We start from the raw sequence: 18262 nt of genomic DNA on the forward strand, positions 1-18262 counted from the left end.
CCTCCTCTCCTCAACTTGAGGCCCAACCGGTGACGTCGGTGCTGGGGGCGGCTGATTGGTGGAGCGGGCAGCTGATTTGGCTCCTCCCACCAGCTCTGGGGCTATAAAAGAACGCAGGGCCTTCTTTGCAGAGCTTCTCAGCCCTAGGCTTGTGGTCGTGGTCGTCGTCCTCGTTCTCCAAGGGAGCTTTCAGGAGAGTGGTCTCGCCAAGACCCGGTCCCGGGACATAGAAGCCGCGAGAGCACCTGGCTAGAGCCTGGCTGGGCTGCTGATCCACTGAACGCTGTCTCGGTGTCATTTCTTCTTCACCGACCCGTCCACACCCTTGGGAACCCCTGGGCCTGGACCCCAACCTCTGGGAGAGCCCCGGCGCCGCGCGGGAAGGAAGTGAAGGACCGGCGTGCCTCCGCACGGGCTCGATCCGAGGCTGATTCGGGGCCCGCCATGGCCGACAAAATCCACATGTCACTGGACGACATCATTCGGCTGGACCGGAGCCAGCGGGACGGCCATGGCCGGGGCCGCGGCCGCGGCCGCGGCGGGGCCGGGGCCGGGGACCGAGGCGGGGACCCAGGCTGGGACCGAGGCCGGGCCGGCTCCCAGGGAGGCCGCGGCGGGGGCAGGGACCGAGGCAGGGCCGGCTCCCAGGGAGGCCCCCGCGGTGGCGGAGCGCAGGCCGCCGCCGCCGCCGCCGCCGCCCCCGCCCCCGAGAGCTGGGGCGGCGGGCCGTTCCGGAACAGGGCGGCCCTCGGCCGAGGCAGGAACCGGCCGGCGCCCTACAGCAGGCCGAGACAGCTTCCCGACCAGTGGCACCACGACCGCTTCCGCAGGGCCTTCGGCAGGGGCGCCGGCCTGATGACCGGGGGGAAGCTGCTGCTGTCCAACCTGGACTTCGGAGTGTCCGACGCGGACATCCAGCAGCTGTTTGCGGAGTTCGGGCCTCTGAAGCACGCCGCTGTCCATTACGACCGCTCTGGCCGCAGCCTGGGAACAGCCCACGTGCACTTTGAGCGCAAGGCAGACGCCCTGGAAGCCAGGAAGCAGTACAACGGCGTCCCTTTGGATGGCCGTCCCCTCCACATCCAGATCCTCACCTCGAAGATAGTCACGCAGCCCAGGCCGGTACCGAGTGTCAACAGAGGCTGGGTGGCTACAAACCGAGGATCTGGAGGCTTCGGCGGCGGCGGCGGCGGCGGCGGCACTCAGGGCCGCTCCCGCGGAGGCAACCTGCGTACAGGCAGGCGCACTGGCCGCCATTCAGAGCCACAGATCTCGGCGGAGGAGTTGGACTCCCAGCTGGACGCTTACAACTCGATGAGGGGCCCCAAGCGGTTGGACGCCAAGCAGGACGCTTACAGCGCGATGAGGGGCACCCAGCAGTTGGACGCCCAAAAGGGCGCTTACAACTCGATGAGGGACACCAAAAGGATGGACGCCCACCTGGGCGCTTACCATGCCATGAGGGACACCAAAAAGTTGGACGCCCAGAAGCACGCTTACAGCTCCATGAGGGACACCGTGGAGTTGGACTCCCAGCTGGACGCTGACAGCGCGATGAAGGACGCCGAGGACTTGGACGCCCTGCTGGACGATGACGATGCGATGATGGACACCAGCTAAAGCTCCAGCAAGTCAGTGTGCGCCAGGATGGCCGGGGACCTGGGGCCAATGATGGAGTTGTTTCTTCTGTTTGGAAATAGGATTTAAAACTCCTGGAAAGATTTTTCGTTAACTTGTATTTTATTCAAGAACTCTGAAAAAGACCTGTTTTGTGCCGAGTCATTTTCGGGATTCATTTTACCGGTTGCTGTTTTCACCTTGACCATAATCACCCGAAAAGCTGTGGGATAAACAAACAAACAAACAAACAAACAAACAAAATAACTCGTTCCCTCCGATAAAACAACAACAACAAAATACCCTCCTCAGAAAAAAAAGGTTGATCCCGCCTTTCCAATTTCTGAGGCTTTGGCAAGCCCAGGTGGCCAGGCCTGGACTTGGTCTCTGGGAGGGGGCCTGACCGTCCATCCACAGAGTGAGCGGGGTTGGGAGTGGGGGTTAGGGGCGGGGGGGGGGCGGGGGGGGAGCAGCGGGCGTGGGCGCGGTGTCGATCATGTGGACAGGCCAGGACGTCATCTTTGGCTGTGGATTACAGAATTTGGGTGGACTGGGGCAGGGGCCGAAGAGCCCGCCCCGCCCTCTGCTGGTCGAGAAGCATCAATGCAAGCCCCCCTCCTGCAAACGCCTGTGGGGAAAGCACAGACAGGTGACTGGACTTCCCCATTTCTGGCTCGACCCGAGGCGGGAAGGACGTGCAGGGGGCGTTGTCTTTGAGAAGGCAGGGACTGAAGGGTGTTCATGGATGGCGACGGACCGTTCAAAGCAAGGAGTGTCCGTGCGTGACTGCGGATGTACACGCACAGACGCACACACAAACTCCCACACCCACACCCACACCCACACACCTATCCCTCCCGCCTCCAATCCCCCCTCCCCCCGCGTCCCCCGACACACACACACACACACACACACACACACACACACACGGGAGCACAAGATCCCGCTAACAAGATATCTGCCGAGTGAGGCACGCCTAGGAGATTTTCCGTGGCTTTGTTTCCTTTTGGCCTGTCCTGGGTCCACGGGAGCCTGTCTAAGTATGTATTGTCCCCTCTTCCACCGAGAAAAAACGGCGATGCCGTCCCGCAAGGCGTGGAGACAGAGCCCTGCAGGCCTCCTTGGGCACCTGCCCTGTCTCCCAAGTCCTCCCCCAAGCCCCGTGAGTCGCTTGTGCGGGCCAGTGGCGCCCTCTCCTGGTCCTGCAGCGCCAATGCAAGCCTCCTCTCCTCAACTTGAGGCCCAACCGGTGACGTCGGTGCTGGGGGCGGCTGATTGGTGGAGCGGGCAGCTGATTTGGCTCCTCCCACCAGCTCTGGGGCTATAAAAGAACGCAGGGCCTTCTTTGCAGAGCTTCTCAGCCCTAGGCTTGTGGTCGTGGTCGTCGTCCTCGTTCTCCAAGGGAGCTTTCAGGAGAGTGGTCTCGCCAAGACCCGGTCCCGGGACATAGAAGCCGCGAGAGCACCTGGCTAGAGCCTGGCTGGGCTGCTGATCCACTGAACGCTGTCTCGGTGTCATTTCTTCTTCACCGACCCGTCCACACCCTTGGGAACCCCTGGGCCTGGACCCCAACCTCTGGGAGAGCCCCGGCGCCGCGCGGGAAGGAAGTGAAGGACCGGCGTGCCTCCGCACGGGCTCGATCCGAGGCTGATTCGGGGCCCGCCATGGCCGACAAAATCCACATGTCACTGGACGACATCATTCGGCTGGCCCGGAGCCAGCGGGACGGCCATGGCCGGGGCCGCGGCCGCGGCCGCGGCGGGGCCGGGGGCGGGGACCGAGGCGGGGACCCAGGCTGGGACCGAGGCCGGGCCGGCTCCCAGGGAGGCCGCGGCGGGGGCAGGGACCGAGGCAGGGCCGGCTCCCAGGGAGGCCCCCGCGGTGGCGGAGCGCAGGCCGCCGCCGCCGCCGCCGCCGCCCCCGCCCCCGAGAGCTGGGGCGGCGGGCCGTTCCGGAACAGGGCGGCCCTCGGCCGAGGCAGGAACCGGCCGGCGCCCTACAGCAGGCCGAGACAGCTTCCCGACCAGTGGCACCACGACCGCTTCCGCAGGGCCTTCGGCAGGGGCGCCGGCCTGATGACCGGGGGGAAGCTGCTGCTGTCCAACCTGGACTTCGGAGTGTCCGACGCGGACATCCAGCAGCTGTTTGCGGAGTTCGGGCCTCTGAAGCACGCCGCTGTCCATTACGACCGCTCTGGCCGCAGCCTGGGAACAGCCCACGTGCACTTTGAGCGCAAGGCAGACGCCCTGGAAGCCAGGAAGCAGTACAACGGCGTCCCTTTGGATGGCCGTCCCCTCCACATCCAGATCCTCACCTCGAAGATAGTCACGCAGCCCAGGCCGGTACCGAGTGTCAACAGAGGCTGGGTGGCTACAAACCGAGGATCTGGAGGCTTCGGCGGCGGCGGCGGCGGCGGCGGCACTCAGGGCCGCTCCCGCGGAGGCAACCTGCGTACAGGCAGGCGCACTGGCCGCCATTCAGAGCCACCGATCTCGGCGGAGGAGTTGGACTCCCAGCTGGACGCTTACAACTCGATGAGGGGCCCCAAGCGGTTGGACGCCAAGCAGGACGCTTACAGCGCGATGAGGGGCACCCAGCAGTTGGACGCCCAAAAGGGCGCTTACAACTCGATGAGGGACACCAAAAGGATGGACGCCCACCTGGGCGCTTACCATGCCATGAGGGACACCAAAAAGTTGGACGCCCAGAAGCACGCTTACAGCTCCATGAGGGACACCGTGGAGTTGGACTCCCAGCTGGACGCTGACAGCGCGATGAAGGACGCCGAGGACTTGGACGCCCTGCTGGACGATGACGATGCGATGATGGACACCAGCTAAAGCTCCAGCAAGTCAGTGTGCGCCAGGATGGCCGGGGACCTGGGGCCAATGATGGAGTTGTTTCTTCTGTTTGGAAATAGGATTTAAAACTCCTGGAAAGATTTTTCGTTAACTTGTATTTTATTCAAGAACTCTGAAAAAGACCTGTTTTGTGCCGAGTCATTTTCGGGATTCATTTTACCGGTTGCTGTTTTCACCTTGACCATAATCACCCGAAAAGCTGTGGGATAAACAAACAAACAAACAAACAAACAAACAAAATAACTCGTTCCCTCCGATAAAACAACAACAACAAAATACCCTCCTCAGAAAAAAAAGGTTGATCCCGCCTTTCCAATTTCTGAGGCTTTGGCAAGCCCAGGTGGCCAGGCCTGGACTTGGTCTCTGGGAGGGGGCCTGACCGTCCATCCACAGAGTGAGCGGGGTTGGGAGTGGGGGTTAGGGGCGGGGGGGGGGCGGGGGGGAGCAGCGGGCGTGGGCGCGGTGTCGATCATGTGGACAGGCCAGGACGTCATCTTTGGCTGTGGATTACAGAATTTGGGTGGACTGGGGCAGGGGCCGAAGAGCCCGCCCCGCCCTCTGCTGGTCGAGAAGCATCAATGCAAGCCCCCCTCCTGCAAACGCCTGTGGGGAAAGCACAGACAGGTGACTGGACTTCCCCATTTCTGGCTCGACCCGAGGCGGGAAGGACGTGCAGGGGGCGTTGTCTTTGAGAAGGCAGGGACTGAAGGGTGTTCATGGATGGCGACGGACCGTTCAAAGCAAGGAGTGTCCGTGCGTGACTGCGGATGTACACGCACAGACGCACACACAAACTCCCACACCCACACCCACACCCACACACCTATCCCTCCCGCCTCCAATCCCCCCTCCCCCCGCGTCCCCCGACACACACACACACACACACACACACACACACACACACACACGGGAGCACAAGATCCCGCTAACAAGATATCTGCCGAGTGAGGCACGCCTAGGAGATTTTCCGTGGCTTTGTTTCCTTTTGGCCTGTCCTGGGTCCACGGGAGCCTGTCTAAGTATGTATTGTCCCCTCTTCCACCGAGAAAAAACGGCGATGCCGTCCCGCAAGGCGTGGAGACAGAGCCCTGCAGGCCTCCTTGGGCACCTGCCCTGTCTCCCAAGTCCTCCCCCAAGCCCCGTGAGTCGCTTGTGCGGGCCAGTGGCGCCCTCTCCTGGTCCTGCAGCGCCAATGCAAGCCTCCTCTCCTCAACTTGAGGCCCAACCGGTGACGTCGGTGCTGGGGGCGGCTGATTGGTGGAGCGGGCAGCTGATTTGGCTCCTCCCACCAGCTCTGGGGCTATAAAAGAACGCAGGGCCTTCTTTGCAGAGCTTCTCAGCCCTAGGCTTGTGGTCGTGGTCGTCGTCCTCGTTCTCCAAGGGAGCTTTCAGGAGAGTGGTCTCGCCAAGACCCGGTCCCGGGACATAGAAGCCGCGAGAGCACCTGGCTAGAGCCTGGCTGGGCTGCTGATCCACTGAACGCTGTCTCGGTGTCATTTCTTCTTCACCGACCCGTCCACACCCTTGGGAACCCCTGGGCCTGGACCCCAACCTCTGGGAGAGCCCCGGCGCCGCGCGGGAAGGAAGTGAAGGACCGGCGTGCCTCCGCACGGGCTCGATCCGAGGCTGATTCGGGGCCCGCCATGGCCGACAAAATCCACATGTCACTGGACGACATCATTCGGCTGGCCCGGAGCCAGCGGGACGGCCATGGCCGGGGCCGCGGCCGCGGCCGCGGCGGGGCCGGGGCCGGGGACCGAGGCGGGGACCCAGGCTGGGACCGAGGCCGGGCCGGCTCCCAGGGAGGCCGCGGCGGGGGCAGGGACCGAGGCAGGGCCGGCTCCCAGGGAGGCCCCCGCGGTGGCGGAGCGCAGGCCGCCGCCGCCGCCGCCGCCGCCCCCGCCCCCGAGAGCTGGGGCGGCGGGCCGTTCCGGAACAGGGCGGCCCTCGGCCGAGGCAGGAACCGGCCGGCGCCCTACAGCAGGCCGAGACAGCTTCCCGACCAGTGGCACCACGACCGCTTCCGCAGGGCCTTCGGCAGGGGCGCCGGCCTGATGACCGGGGGGAAGCTGCTGCTGTCCAACCTGGACTTCGGAGTGTCCGACGCGGACATCCAGCAGCTGTTTGCGGAGTTCGGGCCTCTGAAGCACGCCGCTGTCCATTACGACCGCTCTGGCCGCAGCCTGGGAACAGCCCACGTGCACTTTGAGCGCAAGGCAGACGCCCTGGAAGCCAGGAAGCAGTACAACGGCGTCCCTTTGGATGGCCGTCCCCTCCACATCCAGATCCTCACCTCGAAGATAGTCACGCAGCCCAGGCCGGTACCGAGTGTCAACAGAGGCTGGGTGGCTACAAACCGAGGATCTGGAGGCTTCGGCGGCGGCGGCGGCGGCGGCGGCACTCAGGGCCGCTCCCGCGGAGGCAACCTGCGTACAGGCAGGCGCACTGGCCGCCATTCAGAGCCACAGATCTCGGCGGAGGAGTTGGACTCCCAGCTGGACGCTTACAACTCGATGAGGGGCCCCAAGCGGTTGGACGCCAAGCAGGACGCTTACAGCGCGATGAGGGGCACCCAGCAGTTGGACGCCCAAAAGGGCGCTTACAACTCGATGAGGGACACCAAAAGGATGGACGCCCACCTGGGCGCTTACCATGCCATGAGGGACACCAAAAAGTTGGACGCCCAGAAGCACGCTTACAGCTCCATGAGGGACACCGTGGAGTTGGACTCCCAGCTGGACGCTGACAGCGCGATGAAGGACGCCGAGGACTTGGACGCCCTGCTGGACGATGACGATGCGATGATGGACACCAGCTAAAGCTCCAGCAAGTCAGTGTGCGCCAGGATGGCCGGGGACCTGGGGCCAATGATGGAGTTGTTTCTTCTGTTTGGAAATAGGATTTAAAACTCCTGGAAAGATTTTTCGTTAACTTGTATTTTATTCAAGAACTCTGAAAAAGACCTGTTTTGTGCCGAGTCATTTTCGGGATTCATTTTACCGGTTGCTGTTTTCACCTTGACCATAATCACCCGAAAAGCTGTGGGATAAACAAACAAACAAACAAAATAACTCGTTCCCTCCGATAAAACAACAACAACAAAATACCCTCCTCAGAAAAAAAAGGTTGATCCCGCCTTTCCAATTTCTGAGGCTTTGGCAAGCCCAGGTGGCCAGGCCTGGACTTGGTCTCTGGGAGGGGGCCTGACCGTCCATCCACAGAGTGAGCGGGGTTGGGAGTGGGGGTTAGGGGCGGGGGGGGGGCGGGGGGGAGCAGCGGGCGTGGGCGCGGTGTCGATCATGTGGACAGGCCAGGACGTCATCTTTGGCTGTGGATTACAGAATTTGGGTGGACTGGGGCAGGGGCCGAAGAGCCCGCCCCGCCCTCTGCTGGTCGAGAAGCATCAATGCAAGCCCCCCTCCTGCAAACGCCTGTGGGGAAAGCACAGACAGGTGACTGGACTTCCCCATTTCTGGCTCGACCCGAGGCGGGAAGGACGTGCAGGGGGCGTTGTCTTTGAGAAGGCAGGGACTGAAGGGTGTTCATGGATGGCGACGGACCGTTCAAAGCAAGGAGTGTCCGTGCGTGACTGCGGATGTACACGCACAGACGCACACACAAACTCCCACACCCACACCCACACCCACACACCTATCCCTCCCGCCTCCAATCCCCCCTCCCCCCGCGTCCCCCGACACACACACACACACACACACACACACACACACACACACGGGAGCACAAGATCCCGCTAACAAGATATCTGCCGAGTGAGGCACGCCTAGGAGATTTTCCGTGGCTTTGTTTCCTTTTGGCCTGTCCTGGGTCCACGGGAGCCTGTCTAAGTATGTATTGTCCCCTCTTCCACCGAGAAAAAACGGCGATGCCGTCCCGCAAGGCGTGGAGACAGAGCCCTGCAGGCCTCCTTGGGCACCTGCCCTGTCTCCCAAGTCCTCCCCCAAGCCCCGTGAGTCGCTTGTGCGGGCCAGTGGCGCCCTCTCCTGGTCCTGCAGCGCCAATGCAAGCCTCCTCTCCTCAACTTGAGGCCCAACCGGTGACGTCGGTGCTGGGGGCGGCTGATTGGTGGAGCGGGCAGCTGATTTGGCTCCTCCCACCAGCTCTGGGGCTATAAAAGAACGCAGGGCCTTCTTTGCAGAGCTTCTCAGCCCTAGGCTTGTGGTCGTGGTCGTCGTCCTCGTTCTCCAAGGGAGCTTTCAGGAGAGTGGTCTCGCCAAGACCCGGTCCCGGGACATAGAAGCCGCGAGAGCACCTGGCTAGAGCCTGGCTGGGCTGCTGATCCACTGAACGCTGTCTCGGTGTCATTTCTTCTTCACCGACCCGTCCACACCCTTGGGAACCCCTGGGCCTGGACCCCAACCTCTGGGAGAGCCCCGGCGCCGCGCGGGAAGGAAGTGAAGGACCGGCGTGCCTCCGCACGGGCTCGATCCGAGGCTGATTCGGGGCCCGCCATGGCCGACAAAATCCACATGTCACTGGACGACATCATTCGGCTGGCCCGGAGCCAGCGGGACGGCCATGGCCGGGGCCGCGGCCGCGGCCGCGGCGGGGCCGGGGCCGGGGACCGAGGCGGGGACCCAGGCTGGGACCGAGGCCGGGCCGGCTCCCAGGGAGGCCGCGGCGGGGGCAGGGACCGAGGCAGGGCCGGCTCCCAGGGAGGCCCCCGCGGTGGCGGAGCGCAGGCCGCCGCCGCCGCCGCCGCCGCCCCCCGCCCCCGAGAGCTGGGGCGGCGGGCCGTTCCGGAACAGGGCGGCCCTCGGCCGAGGCAGGAACCGGCCGGCGCCCTACAGCAGGCCGAGACAGCTTCCCGACCAGTGGCACCACGACCGCTTCCGCAGGGCCTTCGGCAGGGGCGCCGGCCTGATGACCGGGGGGAAGCTGCTGCTGTCCAACCTGGACTTCGGAGTGTCCGACGCGGACATCCAGCAGCTGTTTGCGGAGTTCGGGCCTCTGAAGCACGCCGCTGTCCATTACGACCGCTCTGGCCGCAGCCTGGGAACAGCCCACGTGCACTTTGAGCGCAAGGCAGACGCCCTGGAAGCCAGGAAGCAGTACAACGGCGTCCCTTTGGATGGCCGTCCCCTCCACATCCAGATCCTCACCTCGAAGATAGTCACGCAGCCCAGGCCGGTACCGAGTGTCAACAGAGGCTGGGTGGCTACAAACCGAGGATCTGGAGGCTTCGGCGGCGGCGGCGGCGGCGGCGGCACTCAGGGCCGCTCCCGCGGAGGCAACCTGCGTACAGGCAGGCGCACTGGCCGCCATTCAGAGCCACAGATCTCGGCGGAGGAGTTGGACTCCCAGCTGGACGCTTACAACTCGATGAGGGGCCCCAAGCGGTTGGACGCCAAGCAGGACGCTTACAGCGCGATGAGGGGCACCCAGCAGTTGGACGCCCAAAAGGGCGCTTACAACTCGATGAGGGACACCAAAAGGATGGACGCCCACCTGGGCGCTTACCATGCCATGAGGGACACCAAAAAGTTGGACGCCCAGAAGCACGCTTACAGCTCCATGAGGGACACCGTGGAGTTGGACTCCCAGCTGGACGCTGACAGCGCGATGAAGGACGCCGAGGACTTGGACGCCCTGCTGGACGATGACGATGCGATGATGGACACCAGCTAAAGCTCCAGCAAGTCAGTGTGCGCCAGGATGGCCGGGGACCTGGGGCCAATGATGGAGTTGTTTCTTCTGTTTGGAAATAGGATTTAAAACTCCTGGAAAGATTTTTCGTTAACTTGTATTTTATTCAAGAACTCTGAAAAAGACCTGTTTTGTGCCGAGTCATTTTCGGGATTCATTTTACCGGTTGCTGTTTTCACCTTGACCATAATCACCCGAAAAGCTGTGGGATAAACAAACAAACAAACAAACAAACAAACAAAATAACTCGTTCCCTCCGATAAAACAACAACAACAAAATACCCTCCTCAGAAAAAAAAGGTTGATCCCGCCTTTCCAATTTCTGAGGCTTTGGCAAGCCCAGGTGGCCAGGCCTGGACTTGGTCTCTGGGAGGGGGCCTGACCGTCCATCCACAGAGTGAGCGGGGTTGGGAGTGGGGGTTAGGGGCGGGGGGGGGGCGGGGGGGAGCAGCGGGCGTGGGCGCGGTGTCGATCATGTGGACAGGCCAGGACGTCATCTTTGGCTGTGGATTACAGAATTTGGGTGGACTGGGGCAGGGGCCGAAGAGCCCGCCCCGCCCTCTGCTGGTCGAGAAGCATCAATGCAAGCCCCCCTCCTGCAAACGCCTGTGGGGAAAGCACAGACAGGTGACTGGACTTCCCCATTTCTGGCTCGACCCGAGGCGGGAAGGACGTGCAGGGGGCGTTGTCTTTGAGAAGGCAGGGACTGAAGGGTGTTCATGGATGGCGACGGACCGTTCAAAGCAAGGAGTGTCCGTGCGTGACTGCGGATGTACACGCACAGACGCACACACAAACTCCCACACCCACACCCACACCCACACACCTATCCCTCCCGCCTCCAATCCCCCCTCCCCCCGCGTCCCCCGACACACACACACACACACACACACACACACACACACACGGGAGCACAAGATCCCGCTAACAAGATATCTGCCGAGTGAGGCACGCCTAGGAGATTTTCCGTGGCTTTGTTTCCTTTTGGCCTGTCCTGGGTCCACGGGAGCCTGTCTAAGTATGTATTGTCCCCTCTTCCACCGAGAAAAAACGGCGATGCCGTCCCGCAAGGCGTGGAGACAGAGCCCTGCAGGCCTCCTTGGGCACCTGCCCTGTCTCCCAAGTCCTCCCCCAAGCCCCGTGAGTCGCTTGTGCGGGCCAGTGGCGCCCTCTCCTGGTCCTGCAGCGCCAATGCAAGCCTCCTCTCCTCAACTTGAGGCCCAACCGGTGACGTCGGTGCTGGGGGCGGCTGATTGGTGGAGCGGGCAGCTGATTTGGCTCCTCCCACCAGCTCTGGGGCTATAAAAGAACGCAGGGCCTTCTTTGCAGAGCTTCTCAGCCCTAGGCTTGTGGTCGTGGTCGTCGTCCTCGTTCTCCAAGGGAGCTTTCAGGAGAGTGGTCTCGCCAAGACCCGGTCCCGGGACATAGAAGCCGCGAGAGCACCTGGCTAGAGCCTGGCTGGGCTGCTGATCCACTGAACGCTGTCTCGGTGTCATTTCTTCTTCACCGACCCGTCCACACCCTTGGGAACCCCTGGGCCTGGACCCCAACCTCTGGGAGAGCCCCGGCGCCGCGCGGGAAGGAAGTGAAGGACCGGCGTGCCTCCGCACGGGCTCGATCCGAGGCTGATTCGGGGCCCGCCATGGCCGACAAAATCCACATGTCACTGGACGACATCATTCGGCTGGACCGGAGCCAGCGGGACGGCCATGGCCGGGGCCGCGGCCGCGGCCGCGGCGGGGCCGGGGCCGGGGACCGAGGCGGGGACCCAGGCTGGGACCGAGGCCGGGCCGGCTCCCAGGGAGGCCGCGGCGGGGGCAGGGACCGAGGCAGGGCCGGCTCCCAGGGAGGCCCCCGCGGTGGCGGAGCGCAGGCCGCCGCCGCCGCCGCCGCCGCCCCCGCCCCCGAGAGCTGGGGCGGCGGGCCGTTCCGGAACAGGGCGGCCCTCGGCCGAGGCAGGAACCGGCCGGCGCCCTACAGCAGGCCGAGACAGCTTCCCGACCAGTGGCACCACGACCGCTTCCGCAGGGCCTTCGGCAGGGGCGCCGGCCTGATGACCGGGGGGAAGCTGCTGCTGTCCAACCTGGACTTCGGAGTGTCCGACGCGGACATCCAGCAGCTGTTTGCGGAGTTCGGGCCTCTGAAGCACGCCGCTGTCCATTACGACCGCTCTGGCCGCAGCCTGGGAACAGCCCACGTGCACTTTGAGCGCAAGGCAGACGCCCTGGAAGCCAGGAAGCAGTACAACGGCGTCCCTTTGGATGGCCGTCCCCTCCACATCCAGATCCTCACCTCGAAGATAGTCACGCAGCCCAGGCCGGTACCGAGTGTCAACAGAGGCTGGGTGGCTACAAACCGAGGATCTGGAGGCTTCGGCGGCGGCGGCGGCGGCGGCGGCACTCAGGGCCGCTCCCGCGGAGGCAACCTGCGTACAGGCAGGCGCACTGGCCGCCATTCAGAGCCACAGATCTCGGCGGAGGAGTTGGACTCCCAGCTGGACGCTTACAACTCGATGAGGGGCCCCAAGCGGTTGGACGCCAAGCAGGACGCTTACAGCGCGATGAGGGGCACCCAGCAGTTGGACGCCCAAAAGGGCGCTTACAACTCGATGAGGGACACCAAAAGGATGGACGCCCACCTGGGCGCTTACCATGCCATGAGGGACACCAAAAAGTTGGACGCCCAGAAGCACGCTTACAGCTCCATGAGGGACACCGTGGAGTTGGACTCCCAGCTGGACGCTGACAGCGCGATGAAGGACGCCGAGGACTTGGACGCCCTGCTGGACGATGACGATGCGATGATGGACACCAGCTAAAGCTCCAGCAAGTCAGTGTGCGCCAGGATGGCCGGGGACCTGGGGCCAATGATGGAGTTGTTTCTTCTGTTTGGAAATAGGATTTAAAACTCCTGGAAAGATTTTTCGTTAACTTGTATTTTATTCAAGAACTCTGAAAAAGACCTGTTTTGTGCCGAGTCATTTTCGGGATTCATTTTACCGGTTGCTGTTTTCACCTTGACCATAATCACCCGAAAAGCTGTGGGATAAACAAACAAACAAACAAACAAACAAACAAAATAACTCGTTCCCTCCGATAAAACAACAACAACAAAATACCCTCCTCAGAAAAAAAAGGTTGATCCCGCCTTTCCAATTTCTGAGGCTTTGGCAAGCCCAGGTGGCCAGGCCTGGACTTGGTCTCTGGGAGGGGGCCTGACCGTCCATCCACAGAGTGAGCGGGGTTGGGAGTGGGGGTTAGGGGCGGGGGGGGGGCGGGGGGGAGCAGCGGGCGTGGGCGCGGTGTCGATCATGTGGACAGGCCAGGACGTCATCTTTGGCTGTGGATTACAGAATTTGGGTGGACTGGGGCAGGGGCCGAAGAGCCCGCCCCGCCCTCTGCTGGTCGAGAAGCATCAATGCAAGCCCCCCTCCTGCAAACGCCTGTGGGGAAAGCACAGACAGGTGACTGGACTTCCCCATTTCTGGCTCGACCCGAGGCGGGAAGGACGTGCAGGGGGCGTTGTCTTTGAGAAGGCAGGGACTGAAGGGTGTTCATGGATGGCGACGGACCGTTCAAAGCAAGGAGTGTCCGTGCGTGACTGCGGATGTACACGCACAGACGCACACACAAACTCCCACACCCACACCCACACCCACACACCTATCCCTCCCGCCTCCAATCCCCCCTCCCCCCGCGTCCCCCGACACACACACACACACACACACACACACACACACACACGGGAGCACAAGATCCCGCTAACAAGATATCTGCCGAGTGAGGCACGCCTAGGAGATTTTCCGTGGCTTTGTTTCCTTTTGGCCTGTCCTGGGTCCACGGGAGCCTGTCTAAGTATGTATTGTCCCCTCTTCCACCGAGAAAAAACGGCGATGCCGTCCCGCAAGGCGTGGAGACAGAGCCCTGCAGGCCTCCTTGGGCACCTGCCCTGTCTCCCAAGTCCTCCCCCAAGCCCCGTGAGTCGCTTGTGCGGGCCAGTGGCGCCCTCTCCTGGTCCTGCAGCGCCAATGCAAGCCTCCTCTCCTCAACTTGAGGCCCAACCGGTGACGTCGGTGCTGGGGGCGGCTGATTGGTGGAGCGGGCAGCTGATTTGGCTCCTCCCACCAGCTCTGGGGCTATAAAAGAACGCAGGGCCTTCTTTGCAGAGCTTCTCAGCCCTAGGCTTGTGGTCGTGGTCGTCGTCCTCGTTCTCCAAGGGAGCTTTCAGGAGAGTGGTCTCGCCAAGACCCGGTCCCGGGACATAGAAGCCGCGAGAGCACCTGGCTAGAGCCTGGCTGGGCTGCTGATCCACTGAACGCTGTCTCGGTGTCATTTCTTCTTCACCGACCCGTCCACACCCTTGGGAACCCCTGGGCCTGGACCCCAACCTCTGGGAGAGCCCCGGCGCCGCGCGGGAAGGAAGTGAAGGACCGGCGTGCCTCCGCACGGGCTCGATCCGAGGCTGATTCGGGGCCCGCCATGGCCGACAAAATCCACATGTCACTGGACGACATCATTCGGCTGGCCCGGAGCCAGCGGGACGGCCATGGCCGGGGCCGCGGCCGCGGCCGCGGCGGGGCCGGGGCCGGGGACCGAGGCGGGGACCCAGGCTGGGACCGAGGCCGGGCCGGCTCCCAGGGAGGCCGCGGCGGGGGCAGGGACCGAGGCAGGGCCGGCTCCCAGGGAGGCCCCCGCGGTGGCGGAGCGCAGGCCGCCGCCGCCGCCGCCGCCGCCCCCGCCCCCGAGAGCTGGGGCGGCGGGCCGTTCCGGAACAGGGCGGCCCTCGGCCGAGGCAGGAACCGGCCGGCGCCCTACAGCAGGCCGAGACAGCTTCCCGACCAGTGGCACCACGACCGCTTCCGCAGGGCCTTCGGCAGGGGCGCCGGCCTGATGACCGGGGGGAAGCTGCTGCTGTCCAACCTGGACTTCGGAGTGTCCGACGCGGACATCCAGCAGCTGTTTGCGGAGTTCGGGCCTCTGAAGCACGCCGCTGTCCATTACGACCGCTCTGGCCGCAGCCTGGGAACAGCCCACGTGCACTTTGAGCGCAAGGCAGACGCCCTGGAAGCCAGGAAGCAGTACAACGGCGTCCCTTTGGATGGCCGTCCCCTCCACATCCAGATCCTCACCTCGAAGATAGTCACGCAGCCCAGGCCGGTACCGAGTGTCAACAGAGGCTGGGTGGCTACAAACCGAGGATCTGGAGGCTTCGGCGGCGGCGGCGGCGGCGGCGGCACTCAGGGCCGCTCCCGCGGAGGCAACCTGCGTACAGGCAGGCGCACTGGCCGCCATTCAGAGCCACAGATCTCGGCGGAGGAGTTGGACTCCCAGCTGGACGCTTACAACTCGATGAGGGGCCCCAAGCGGTTGGACGCCAAGCAGGACGCTTACAGCGCGATGAGGGGCACCCAGCAGTTGGACGCCCAAAAGGGCGCTTACAACTCGATGAGGGACACCAAAAGGATGGACGCCCACCTGGGCGCTTACCATGCCATGAGGGACACCAAAAAGTTGGACGCCCAGAAGCACGCTTACAGCTCCATGAGGGACACCGTGGAGTTGGACTCCCAGCTGGACGCTGACAGCGCGATGAAGGACGCCGAGGACTTGGACGCCCTGCTGGACGATGACGATGCGATGATGGACACCAGCTAAAGCTCCAGCAAGTCAGTGTGCGCCAGGATGGCCGGGGACCTGGGGCCAATGATGGAGTTGTTTCTTCTGTTTGGAAATAGGATTTAAAACTCCTGGAAAGATTTTTCGTTAACTTGTATTTTATTCAAGAACTCTGAAAAAGACCTGTTTTGTGCCGAGTCATTTTCGGGATTCATTTTACCGGTTGCTGTTTTCACCTTGACCATAATCACCCGAAAAGCTGTGGGATAAACAAACAAACAAACAAAATAACTCGTTCCCTCCGATAAAACAACAACAACAAAATACCCTCCTCAGAAAAAAAAGGTTGATCCCGCCTTTCCAATTTCTGAGGCTTTGGCAAGCCCAGGTGGCCAGGCCTGGACTTGGTCTCTGGGAGGGGGCCTGACCGTCCATCCACAGAGTGAGCGGGGTTGGGAGTGGGGGTTAGGGGCGGGGGGGGGGCGGGGGGGAGCAGCGGGCGTGGGCGCGGTGTCGATCATGTGGACAGGCCAGGACGTCATCTTTGGCTGTGGATTACAGAATTTGGGTGGACTGGGGCAGGGGCCGAAGAGCCCGCCCCGCCCTCTGCTGGTCGAGAAGCATCAATGCAAGCCCCCCTCCTGCAAACGCCTGTGGGGAAAGCACAGACAGGTGACTGGACTTCCCCATTTCTGGCTCGACCCGAGGCGGGAAGGACGTGCAGGGGGCGTTGTCTTTGAGAAGGCAGGGACTGAAGGGTGTTCATGGATGGCGACGGACCGTTCAAAGCAAGGAGTGTCCGTGCGTGACTGCGGATGTACACGCACAGACGCACACACAAACTCCCACACCCACACCCACACCCACACACCTATCCCTCCCGCCTCCAATCCCCCCTCCCCCCGCGTCCCCCGACACACACACACACACACACACACACACACACACACACGGGAGCACAAGATCCCGCTAACAAGATATCTGCCGAGTGAGGCACGCCTAGGAGATTTTCCGTGGCTTTGTTTCCTTTTGGCCTGTCCTGGGTCCACGGGAGCCTGTCTAAGTATGTATTGTCCCCTCTTCCACCGAGAAAAAACGGCGATGCCGTCCCGCAAGGCGTGGAGACAGAGCCCTGCAGGCCTCCTTGGGCACCTGCCCTGTCTCCCAAGTCCTCCCCCAAGCCCCGTGAGTCGCTTGTGCGGGCCAGTGGCGCCCTCTCCTGGTCCTGCAGCGCCAATGCAAGCCTCCTCTCCTCAACTTGAGGCCCAACCGGTGACGTCGGTGCTGGGGGCGGCTGATTGGTGGAGCGGGCAGCTGATTTGGCTCCTCCCACCAGCTCTGGGGCTATAAAAGAACGCAGGGCCTTCTTTGCAGAGCTTCTCAGCCCTAGGCTTGTGGTCGTGGTCGTCGTCCTCGTTCTCCAAGGGAGCTTTCAGGAGAGTGGTCTCGCCAAGACCCGGTCCCGGGACATAGAAGCCGCGAGAGCACCTGGCTAGAGCCTGGCTGGGCTGCTGATCCACTGAACGCTGTCTCGGTGTCATTTCTTCTTCACCGACCCGTCCACACCCTTGGGAACCCCTGGGCCTGGACCCCAACCTCTGGGAGAGCCCCGGCGCCGCGCGGGAAGGAAGTGAAGGACCGGCGTGCCTCCGCACGGGCTCGATCCGAGGCTGATTCGGGGCCCGCCATGGCCGACAAAATCCACATGTCACTGGACGACATCATTCGGCTGGCCCGGAGCCAGCGGGACGGCATGGCCGGGGCCGCGGCCGCGGCCGCGGCGGGGCCGGGGCCGGGGACCGAGGCGGGGACCCAGGCTGGGACCGAGGCCGGGCCGGCTCCCAGGGAGGCCGCGGCGGGGGCAGGGACCGAGGCAGGGCCGGCTCCCAGGGAGGCCCCCGCGGTGGCGGAGCGCAGGCCGCCGCCGCCCGCCGCCGCCGCCCCCGCCCCCCGAGAGCTGGGGCGGCGGGCCGTTCCGGAACAGGGCCGGCCCTCGGCCGAGGCAGGAACCGGCCGGCGCCCTACAGCAGGCCGAGACAGCTTCCCGACCAGTGGCACCACGACCGCTTCCGCAGGGCCTTCGGCAGGGGCGCCGGCCTGATGACCGGGGGGAAGCTGCTGCTGTCCAACCTGGACTTCGGAGTGTCCGACGCGGACATCCAGCAGCTGTTTGCGGAGTTCGGGCCTCTGAAGCACGCCGCTGTCCATTACGACCGCTCTGGCCGCAGCCTGGGAACAGCCCACGTGCACTTTGAGCGCAAGGCAGACGCCCTGGAAGCCAGGAAGCAGTACAACGGCGTCCCTTTGGATGGCCGTCCCCTCCACATCCAGATCCTCACCTCGAAAGATAGTCACGCAGCCCAGGCCGGTACCGAGTGTCAACAGAGGCTGGGTGGCTACAAACCGAGGATCTGGAGGCTTCGGCGGCGGCGGCGGCGGCGGCGGCACTCAGGGCCGCTCCCGCGGGAGGCAACCTGCGTACAGGCAGGCGCACTGGCCGCCATT

General features: G+C 63.6%; 4 pseudogenes; all 4 read left to right on the forward strand.

Annotated features, from left to right (window-relative positions):
* Window positions 1-444: 444 nt before the first annotated feature.
* On the forward strand, window positions 445-1308 carry LOC138993206 (THO complex subunit 4 pseudogene; annotated as a pseudogene).
* Window positions 1309-3281: 1973 nt separating this feature from the next.
* LOC138993069 (THO complex subunit 4 pseudogene) lies at window positions 3282-4145 on the forward strand (annotated as a pseudogene).
* A 4802-nt stretch (window positions 4146-8947) lies between these two features.
* LOC138993083 (THO complex subunit 4 pseudogene) lies at window positions 8948-9812 on the forward strand (annotated as a pseudogene).
* A 1972-nt stretch (window positions 9813-11784) lies between these two features.
* On the forward strand, window positions 11785-12648 carry LOC138993207 (THO complex subunit 4 pseudogene; annotated as a pseudogene).
* The last annotated feature ends 5614 nt before the right edge of the window (window positions 12649-18262 follow it).

The sequence above is a fragment of the Myotis yumanensis genome, unplaced genomic scaffold, assembly GCF_028538775.1.
Source record: "Myotis yumanensis isolate MYYU_CA2020_CCGP unplaced genomic scaffold, mMyoYum1.0.hap1 SCAF_15, whole genome shotgun sequence".
Classification (NCBI taxonomy): Eukaryota; Metazoa; Chordata; class Mammalia; order Chiroptera; family Vespertilionidae; genus Myotis; species Myotis yumanensis.